The sequence below is a fragment of the Salmo salar genome, chromosome ssa27 (assembly GCF_905237065.1).
Source record: "Salmo salar chromosome ssa27, Ssal_v3.1, whole genome shotgun sequence".
NCBI classification, from domain to species: Eukaryota; Metazoa; Chordata; class Actinopteri; order Salmoniformes; family Salmonidae; genus Salmo; species Salmo salar.
Window position 1 is genome coordinate 30,132,968 of NC_059468.1, and position 10,914 is coordinate 30,143,881.

The 10,914-nt window shown below is 42.0% G+C and overlaps 1 pseudogene; it reads left to right on the forward strand.

Moving 5' to 3' along the window:
* Positions 1–275: 275 nt before the first annotated feature.
* LOC106588915 (transcription termination factor 3, mitochondrial-like) lies at positions 276–10,295 on the forward strand (annotated as a pseudogene).
* Positions 10,296–10,914: the final 619 nt, after the last annotated feature.

The following is a 10,914-nucleotide window of genomic DNA, read 5'->3' on the forward strand; positions in this document are numbered from 1 at the left end:
AACAAACTATAGGGCTGTAGTAGGAATGCACATTCCAATACCAACACTCCCAATTAATTCCACTGCAATCTTCCTTTAGAAAGAGTTTATATTATAATATTTATAACACCAGACATTCACAATGAAAGGACAAGGGAGTTTTCTTTATTGGTCCTTCATAGATTGTTTTAGATTGAACTAGCTAATTCCCCTGCTGTATGCGTATTTTGGTACATCCCTTGGAGAGGACGCTTCCATAATACTTCCGTGAGAGCGCACACGTGAGTAGACTGACATTGGCGCTATCTATTGTTGTTCTTACGTCTGCTCAGCGGGCATATTCATGTTTTGACCCATTTTCTGTAATTTATTGCATAGTTTCATCCATTTTGTACTTGCAAAAACGACAATTTCTGTCTGCTTGCTGGCTGCCTGTATGATTGCTCCATGCAAGCTAGCTAGCGTTAGCTACCTAGCTAGCCATTAGCTCAATGAAACATGCCCCTCAATCATTGTTTTATCTATTGCTTCTCTACACAACAACAACATTCTCCACCAGTCAAGCTCAAATAATACATATAGTGGCTAAACAACGTGTGACTTGAGTGATATTTTATTCCAGTTAGCTGCATATATTTAATGTACAGACACCCTTCTCATGTCACAATGTACTCTGTGTTTCTACAACAGATCTCCATCGCTTCAACCTGTATCCAGCTGTGTCAGAGATGTACCTCATTACTGTCAAGGACTGTGGGTATCATCACCCTCCAGTATTCCACTGATGCCCTGCAGCCTAATGGAATTATTTCAGTGTTCCAGTCTTGCTTTCCATGCTCTAGAGAAGTCAGAACCCATCTCAGATGCAATAGAGGTGGGAACTAGGAGTGCGGAGTTACTGTGAATCTCATGACAAGGTCCAACCATTTCAAACGGAACACAGGGATACTGATGGGACTGATATGGTGCAATATCAGAATCCTCTCTCCCATCAACTCAGAAATGAAGGGATGTCGCTGAAGGAGTGGCAGACAGCTTTAGGTACTAATGCTACCCCGTGTACAAACACACACACACGCACTGTGGTCATTTCTCCCTAAAGTTTTTGCCCTCTCCAGATTTGGATGATTCCCCAGGACACTCTGCATTAGAAGAGATCAGTAATGAAGAGGCGGTTCGTATGGACAGCCCAGCTGCCCAGCCTGCTGTATCCATCTCCCTCAGACTATGTCAACAAGTCAGAGACACTCAGCAAGCTTGTACAGCTAGGTAGATCCAGTCCATTTAGGGTTTGTATCTGATTAGCCATTAGTTTCCCATTACTTCCCCATGTTGTGCAGGGATGGGCAACTGGCGGCTATGTCAGCGAACAAGGCCGTAACCAGGGTTTGCGTTTTAGTGAGGTCAAGAAGAGGGGATGGGGGGGTGCAAGGGGAGGTACCCCCCTTTGTTTGTTTGGGGGATGTCTGTAGACACGGCAGTTGTCGCAGAACGGTTTTAAAATTGCCTTTTGTCCGGCATCTCGCAAACACACTCGGTATCGTTTCTGACTCTAGTTGTCTACTTGAGCCAAGTGCGAGCTGTGGTAGTTCGTTTCACGTCTCTGGCCCTCGGGCCTGTGCCGCAATAGGGAGGATTTAGCCATGTGAGAAAGTGGTGTTCCTAAAAAGGCAAATACGAGGGATGCAGGTGAACATAAGGAAAAAACCACTGTTCATGATTCCAGTCAGGAAAGTAGAATTATAACTATTAGAACTCAGTCATATCGAGAATAAGCGTTCTAATCATTGATCAACGCTGGCAGCAATATTTAGATGTTGACCTGTAATTAATTTTCTTTATTTTGTACAAAAATATATATTTATGTTATTCCTTTTTATTTTATTTTTCATTATTAGAATAAAATACAGAGGTCCGGACCTCGATGCCCTCGTATGTAGTTAGGGACATTTCAGCGTTTATTGTTTTTATTTTATTTTTTGCTTGGTAAATTAGTCTAGCAGCCAGATATCTAAACTTGTAGTAATCATGGTCGAATTACATACCGGGTGGCCCCCATTGATTTTGTTAGTCACTCTCACTCAGATGTTATATTAAAAAGGGCGAACAAGTCTCTCTGCCCTATGGCAAATAATTGCATGAAATTTGTTATAAAATTCAAAAAGCTTCTCTCTGCCTCATGGCAAAATGTGTAGAATTACAGCAAATTTTCTTTAAAACTGTAACATTTGCTGTACAACCCATTGCAACATTTGTAGAATTGCAGGAAATTTGCTTAAATTTTTTTTATATGTTTTTATCTCTGCTGTCAAGACAAAATGCTAAGCAGGTTTTGCTCGCAAGGTGGGGGCGCCCGCCCCAACAAAATGTTGCTTTGGGCACTTAAAAGCTTACAGTGAGGGAAGGCAGCATGACTGCATACAGTGAGGGGAAAAAAGTATTTGATCCCCTGCTGATTTTGTACGTTTGCCCACTGACAAAGAAATGATCAGTCTATAATTTTAATGGTAGGTTTATTTGAACAGTGAGAGACAGAATAACAACAAAAAAATCCAGAAAAACGCATGTAAAAAATGTTATAAATTGATTTGCATTTTAATGAGGGAAATAAGTATTTGACCCCCTCTCAATCAGAAAGATTTCTGGCTCCCAGGTGTCTTTTATACAGGTAACGAGCTGAGATTAGGAGCACACTCTTAACCTCTCTGGGGTATGTGGGACGCGGGACACACTATTCAACAGCCAATGAAATAGCAGGGCGGCAAATTCAAAACACCAAAAATCTCATAATTCAAATTTCTCAAACATACAACTATTATATCCCATTTTAAAGATACACTTCTCGTTAATCCAACCACATTGTCCGATTTCAAAAAGGCTTTACGGCGAAAGCATAACATTAGATTATGTTAGGACAGCGCTGAGGCAAGATAAACCACACAGCCATTTTCCAAGCAAGGAGAGGCGTCACAAAAACCAAAAATACAGCTAAAATTAATCACTAACCTTTGACGACCTTCATCAGATGACACTCCCAGGACTCAATGTTACACAATACATGTATGTTTTGTTCGATAAAGTTCATATTTATATCCAAAAACCCCATTTTACATTGGCGCGTGATGTTCAGAAAATGTTTTGCCTCCAAAACTTCCGGTGAATGAGCACATCAATTTACAAAAATACTCATCATAAACGTTGATAAAATTTACAACAGTTATTGAAAGAATTATAGATAACACTTCTCCTTAATGTAACCGCTGTGTCAGATTTCAAAATAGCTTTACGGTGAAAGTACATTGTTCAATATTCTGAGTACAGAGCTCAGCCATCAAAGCAAGCTATACAGTTACCCGCCAAGTTCTGGAGTCAACAAAACTCAGAAATAGTATTATAAATCTTCACTTACCTTTGCTGATCTTCGTCGGAATGCACTCCCAGGACTCCCACTTCCACAGGAAATGTTTGTTTTGTTCGATAAACTCCATATTTATGTCCAAATACCTCCGTTTTGTTTGCGCGTTCAGATCACTATTCCAAAGGCACAATGCGCAAGCGCAAAACCCTAGATGAAAAGTCAAAACGTTCCATTACCATTCGTAGAAACATGTCAAACGATGTTTACAATCAACCCTTAGGGTCTTTTTATCATAAATATTAGATCATATTCCAACCGGACAATAGCGTATTCATTACAGAGGAAAAAGAAGGAACGGCGCAGTAAACAACTCATTGGCCTCAGGCAATCCACTTGTTGAGTCAGCTCTTATTCTCTCCCCAGTAACAGTAGAAGCATGAAACAAGGTTCTAAAGACTGTTGACATCTAGTGGAAGCCTTAGGAAGTGCAAAATGAACCCTAAGTCACTGTATACTGTATAGGCAATCACTTGAAAAACTACAAACCTTTTTGCCTGCCATATGAGTTCTGTTATACTCACAGACATCATTCAAACAGTTTTAGAAACTTCAGAGTGTTTTCTATCCAAATCTACTAATAATATGCATATCCTACCTTCTGAGCCTGAGTAGCAGGCAGTTTACTACGGGCACGCCTTTCATCCGGACGTCAAAATACTGCCCCCTACCCTAGAGAAGTTAATCCAGCCGCTGTGTCAGATTTCAAGAAGGCTTTACGGCGAAAGCACACCACGCGATTATGTTAGGTCAGCGCCTAGCCACAGAAAACCATACAGACATTTTCCAACCAAGGAGAGGTGTCACAAAAGTCAGAAATAGCGTTAAAATGAATCACTTACCTTTGATGGCCTTCATCTGGTGGCACTCCCAGGTCTCCGTGTTAGACAATAAATGTTCGTTTTGTTCGATAATGTCCCTGTTTATGTCCAAAAACCTCAGTTTTGTTGGTGCGTTTAGTTCAGTAATTCAAAGGCACAATGCGCGCTCTCAACATCCAGTCGAAAAGTCAAAAAAGTACAATAAAAGTTAGTAGAAACATGTCAAACGATGTTTAAAATCAATCCTCAGGTTGTTTTTGTCATAAATAATCAATAATATTTCAACCGGACAAAAGCGTCGTCAATAGGAAAGTAGAAACAAGAAAGGCGCGTTCCCGATCACGCGCTAGACTCATGTCTTGAAATCTCCACTGTCCTCTTATTGAAAGTACTGTATCTCCCTCATTTTTCAGAGTAAAAGCCTGAAACAATGCCTAAAGACTGGCCACATGTAGAAGAAGCCATAGAGATCGTGAACTGGGTCCTAAGTCTTTGTATGGTGGATAGGCTTTCAATAGAAAAACAGCCTTTCAAAATAATAGTACTTCCTGGATGGATTTTCCTCAGGTTTTCGCCTGCCATATCAGTTCTGTTATACTCACATACATTATTTTAACAGTTTTGGAAACTTTAGAGTGTTTTCTATCCAAATCTACTAATTACATGCATATCCTAGCTTCTGGGCCTGAGTAGCAGGCAGTTTAATTTGGGCACGCTTTTCATCCAAAATTCCGAATGCTGCCCCCTACCCTAGTGAAGTTAAAGGGAGTGCTCTTAATCTCAGCTTGTTACCTGTATAAAAGACACCTGTCCACAGAAGCAATCAATCAATCAGATTCCAAACTCTCCACCATGGCCAAGACCAAAGAGGTCTCCAAGGATGTCAGGGACAAGATTGTAGACCTACACAAGGCTGGAATGGGCTACAAGACCATCGCCAAGCAGCTTGGTGAGAAGGTGACAACAGTTGGTGCGATTATTCACAAATGGAAGAAACACAAAAGAACTGTCAATCTCCCTCGGCCTGGGGCTCCATGCAAGCTCTCACCTCGTGGAGTTGCAATGATCATGAGAACGGTGAGGAATCAGCCCAGAACTACACAGGAGGATCTTGTCAATGATCTCAAGGTAGCTGGGACCATAGTCACCAAGAAAACAATTGCTAACACACTACGCCGTGAAGGACTGAAATCCTGCAGCGCCCGCAAGGTCCCCCTGCTCAAGAAAGCACATATACATGGCCATCTGAAGCTTGCCAATGAACATCTGAATGATTCAGGGGACAACTGGGTGAAAGAGTTGTGGTCAGATGAGACCAAAATGGAGCTCTTTGGCATCAACTAAACTCGCCGTGTTTGGAGGAGGAGGAACACTGCCTATGACCCCAAGAACACCATCCCCACCATCAAACATGGAGGTGGAAACATGCTTTGGGGGTGTTTTTCTGTTAAGGGGACAGGACAACTTCACCGCATCAAAGGGACGATGGACGGGCCATGTACCGTCAAATCTTGGGTGAGAACCTCCTTCCCTCAGCCAGGGCATTGAAAATGGGTCGTGGATGGGTATTCCAGCATGACAATGACCCAAAACACACGGCCAAGGCAACAAACGAGTGGCTCAAGAAGAAGCACATTAAAGTCCTGGAGTGGCCTAGCCAGTCTCCAGACCTTAATCCCATAGAAAATCTGTGGAGGGAGCTGAAGGTTCGAGTTGCCAAACGTCAGCCTCGAAACCTTAATGACTTGGAGAAGATCTGCAAAGACGAGTGGGACAAAATCCCTCCTGAGATGTGTGCAAACCTGGTGGTCAACTACAAGAAACGTCTGACCTCTGTGATTGCCAACAAGGGTTTTGCCACCAAGTACTAAGTCATGTTTTGCAGAGGGGTCAAATACTTATTTCCCTTATTAAAATGCAAATCAATTTATACAATTTTTTGACGTGTTTTTCTGGATGTTTTTGTTGTTATTCTGTCTCTCACTGTTCAAATAAACCTACCATTAAAATTATAGACAATAATTTCTTTGTCAGTGGGCAAACGTACAAAATCAGCAGGGGATCAAATACTTTTTTCCCTCACTGTATGTGGGTATGCAGACCCACGAGCCACGCATTTCTTTGGTCCCCATCCCCATCAGTGCCCATCCCTGGTCTAGTATGAAGTGAACCAGAGCAATAGATGTTCTGTATATCTATGTCTCTGGATCGTATTCACCAGGCACCAAACTGAAACAAATGGGGAGGGATTACGTGAACTTACGCAAAAGCAAACTTATTTTTGCGTGTTTTCCACTTCAAAGCATTTTGCCATGATGTGCACTTATGAATGCGACCCTTGTGTTAACCCTTTGGGTCCCTATTCAGGTGTTCAGCTATGGAAGCTGGAGCAGAGGCCCAACGTGGGCTCCATGTTGCTGAGGCTAGACTTCCAGACAAACGTAGCCCCCCCCCGGCTGGTGTTCCTGAAGCAGCTGGGAGTGGAAGACTCGGCTGGGCTACCTGATCAGCCACAACCCTTTCATCCTCACAAAGAGCCTGGAGAATCTGCAGGCCAGGTACAGGTGCAGATAGGGTGGTTGTTGTTTTAGCCGGTGGAATTTGCTACAGTCAGCAACACATAGGGTTGACTATCTTAGGGACAGAGAGTACACTTGGTGTTTCCAACTGATATACCTATAGCTGTAGGCACGTGTTGTATCTCCCATCTGTCAGCTTTAGCTCTTATAGGACTATGACAGGTGATACATTTCATTGAGATATTACAAATGATCTATAGTATAAAGTAAGGAAATAATCTATTTTTTCACATTAGTATGGCATATCTTGGGTCCAAGAAGTTCAATGCTGAGTCTGTGGCCTCCATGGTGGCCTTCAGTGTGAAGAGGATGGACAACCACCAGGGATTCTACAAACAGCAGTTAGGCCTTAGTGCTCAGGAAGTCAGGTTTGAATTTGGTAAACAATTTGGTATGAAAGGTTTGACCCAAGACAATCACAATTGATCACATTGTTTTGTCCCACTTCATAGCTCATATGTAAATAGCCCATCCAATCTACCTCATCCCCATACTGTATGTATTTATTTATCTTGCTCCTTTGCACCCCAGTATCTCTACTTGCACATTCATCTTCTGCACATTCTACCATTCCAGTGTTTAATTGCTATATTGTAATTACTTCGCCACCACGGCCTATTTATTGCCTTACCTCTCTTATCCTACCTCATTTGCACATGCTGTATATAGATTTTTCTACTGTATTATTGATTGTATGTTTGTTTATTCCATGTGTAACTCTGTTGTATGTGTCAAACTGCTTTGCTTTATCTTGGCCAGGTCGCAGTTGCAAATGAGAACTTGTTCTCAACTAGCTTACCTGGTTAAATAATGGTGAAATAAAATAAAAAAATTCATAGAATATTCACACCACAAATTACATACAATTGCTTAAGAATCATAATCTTACTGTATGTTCTTTCAGACACGGAATGTCGTGGTTCGCCTTCCCAGATTTCTGTGTGAGAGTTTGGAGCCAGTTAAGGAGAATCTTAAGGTATGAAAAGTGCAAACATGAGTTGTGATATTTGTCTTAATTCTTGTAAAAGGAAAAAGGTTGAATTCTCAGAATCCATATTTTTTATCCTAGATTTGTAAACTGGAGATGGGGTTTCGTGGAAATGAACTCCAGCACATCGTCACTGTAATCCCCAAAGTTCTTACAGCTAATAAGAGGAAACTGACCCAGATATTTGACAATATCCACAACACCATGAACATACCCCATGACCTGATTGTGAAGTTCCCACAGGTAAGCTATAAACTACCAGTCTTGAATCATCCTTTTCTGCACTCTCCCAGAAAATGTGTATCAGTATATATTAGTTATTTGCTATGTGTAGAGGGTAACCCCTCCTGGATCATGGCCGAAGACTGAGTTGTTGTTAAAAACAGAGGTTTTGTTTATGTAAGTTGGTTGGTCACAATATAATTCATAAGGCCTTTAAACATGGCATAAAATCATAATTCCCAATGCTGTCACCTATGTGATCTGTCCTCTTTAAAGGTCCTGAATGCAAAGTACCTTCGTATGAAAGAGAGACACCTGTTTCTGCAGTACCTGGACAAGGCTCAGTACGACCCTGCCAAGCCTAACTACATCTCTCTGGACAAGCTAGTCTCTCTGCCAGATGAGGCCTTCTGCACTGAAGTAGCAACAGCGACACCGAAGGACTTTGAATTGTTTCAGAAGACAGTGTGATTGATGTAATACTACAGTTTTTGTATATGTGTGTTATGTGAATAGAGAAGATGTTGAAGAATTCTACAATTGAATCTAGCTACGGCAGGTAGCCTAGGCGTTAAGAGCGTTGGGCCAGTAACCAAATGGTCATTGGGTCGAATCCCCGAGTTGACTAGGTGAAACATTTTTGTGCCCTTGGGCAAGGCACTTAACCCTAAATTGCTCCTGTATTTCGCTCTGGATAAGACTGGTAAATGACTAAAAGGTCAATGTTTATTTTGAGGTGTCTGTTGAATAAGAGCATGTGTGTACCAAGTTGTACCAGAAGAGGGTGACAGATCAGTCAGAATCGTGTTTTTGAAAATGTAAAATCTCATTTTATTTGTCACAATTTCTTTGGGCCTTCCTCTGATACCGCCTAGTATAGAGGTCCTGGATGGCAGGAAGCTTGGCCCCAGTGATGTACTTGGCCGTATACAACCGGTCAGGATGCTCTCGATGCTCTCGATGGTGCAGCTGTTAATACTATTTTTTTGGGGGTCCTTTTTAACCCCAAGTCTTGTCCCATCGCTGCAACTCCCGTACAGACTCGGGAGAGGGGAAGGTCGCGAGCCATGTGGCCTCCAAAACACTACCCTGCCAAGCCGCATTGCTTCTTGACACCCTGCTCGCTTAACCCAGAAGCCAGCTGCACCAATGTGTCGGAGTAAACACCGTACAACTGGTGACCAAAGTCAGCGTGCATGCGCTCGGCCCGCTACAAGGAGTCGCTCGAGTGCAATGGGACAAGGACATCCCGGCCGGCCAAACACGGACGACGCTGGGCCAATTGTGCACTGCATTATGGGTCTCCCGGTCACGGGTGGCTGCAACACAGCCAGGGATCGAACCCAGGTCTGTAGTGACGCCTCTAGCACTGCGAGGCAGAGCCTTAGACCACTGCGCCACTCGGGAGGCAGCTGTAGAATTTTTTGAGGATCTGGGGACCCATGCCAAATCTGTTTGTCTCCTGGCGGGGAATAGGTGTTGTTGAGCCCTCTTCATGACTGTCTTGGTGTGTTTGGACCATGATAGTTTGTTGGTGATGTGGAGGGGACTTGAAGCACTTCATAAGGAGTAACTTGTAATAATAATAAATGGGAAATATATTGGATAAAGTATATTATAAGGTGGAGCACATAAATAAAATCAAAGTTTATTGGTCAAGTGCACAGATTTGCAGATGTTATCGCAGGTGCAGCGAAATACTTGTGTTTCTAGCTCCAACAGTTCAGTAATACCTAACAATACAATAAACACATCATCCAAAAAATAAAAAGGAACAAATGTTTGGAGCTTATGTAAATGAATGTAAAGAACATAATATTCTACACACCATACTGATCAAGCACTAGAGTCTATGGTGTTATATCATGGGGGACTGTGGTCAGAATGCCTAGCAGCACATTCTACTCCACCCATTCCATTGGTCCCAATGCAATACACTAATACACTGTAAGCCTATAAATGACATATTGGCTTATAGAGAAAAAACGATTCTACATGCCGATGTAAAAGTACGGTTGGGATTACTCACTAGGGGTCTAGAATCTTTATATGGTGTTATTTCATGGGGGACTCTGGTCTAAATACCCAGCAACACTACATATTATTCAGAACCCCATGAAATGACACCATATATAGACTCTACAGACCCTACTGAATACTCCCCACCCCACTTTTACATCGGCACAAATAATCGTTTTTCCTGTACAGTGTTATAGTTAGACTTTACACTGCAGTGGAGGCTGCTGAGTGGAGAATGGCTCATAATAAAGGCTGGAATGGAGCGTTTGAAACCATGTGTTTGATGTATTTGATACCATTCCACCTATTCTGCTCCAGCCACTACCATGAAACCATCCTCCCTAATTAAGGTGTCACTAACCTCCTGTAGTATAGTGTCCAAGCACCCCATTTTAAGCTGTTTGACCACAGGAAAGTCCAGCAACACTCCATATTATTTATAGATCCATGAAATGACACCATTTGACTATCTATACATAGTCACTTTAATAACTCTACTTACATGTACATATTTCCTCAATTGACTCTGTACCGGTACCTCCTATATTGCTATTGTTATTTACTGCTGCTCTTTAATTATTTGTTAGGTTTTTTTTGTATTTTTTAAAACTGCATAAGGGCTTGTAAGTAAGCATTTCACTGTTGTATTTGGCACATGTGACAAAATGTGATTTGATACATAGATTCTATAGACCCTATTGAGTACTCCCCACATCAGCACAAATAACATGATTTTCTCTATACCATACAGTGGAGGCTGCTGAGGGGAGAACGCTCATAATAATGTCCGGAATGGCGTAAAACACCTGAAACCATGTGTTCGATACCATTGCACTTATTCATTATCACAAGCCTGTTCTCACCCACAAGGTGGCAACAGCCTCCTGTGCT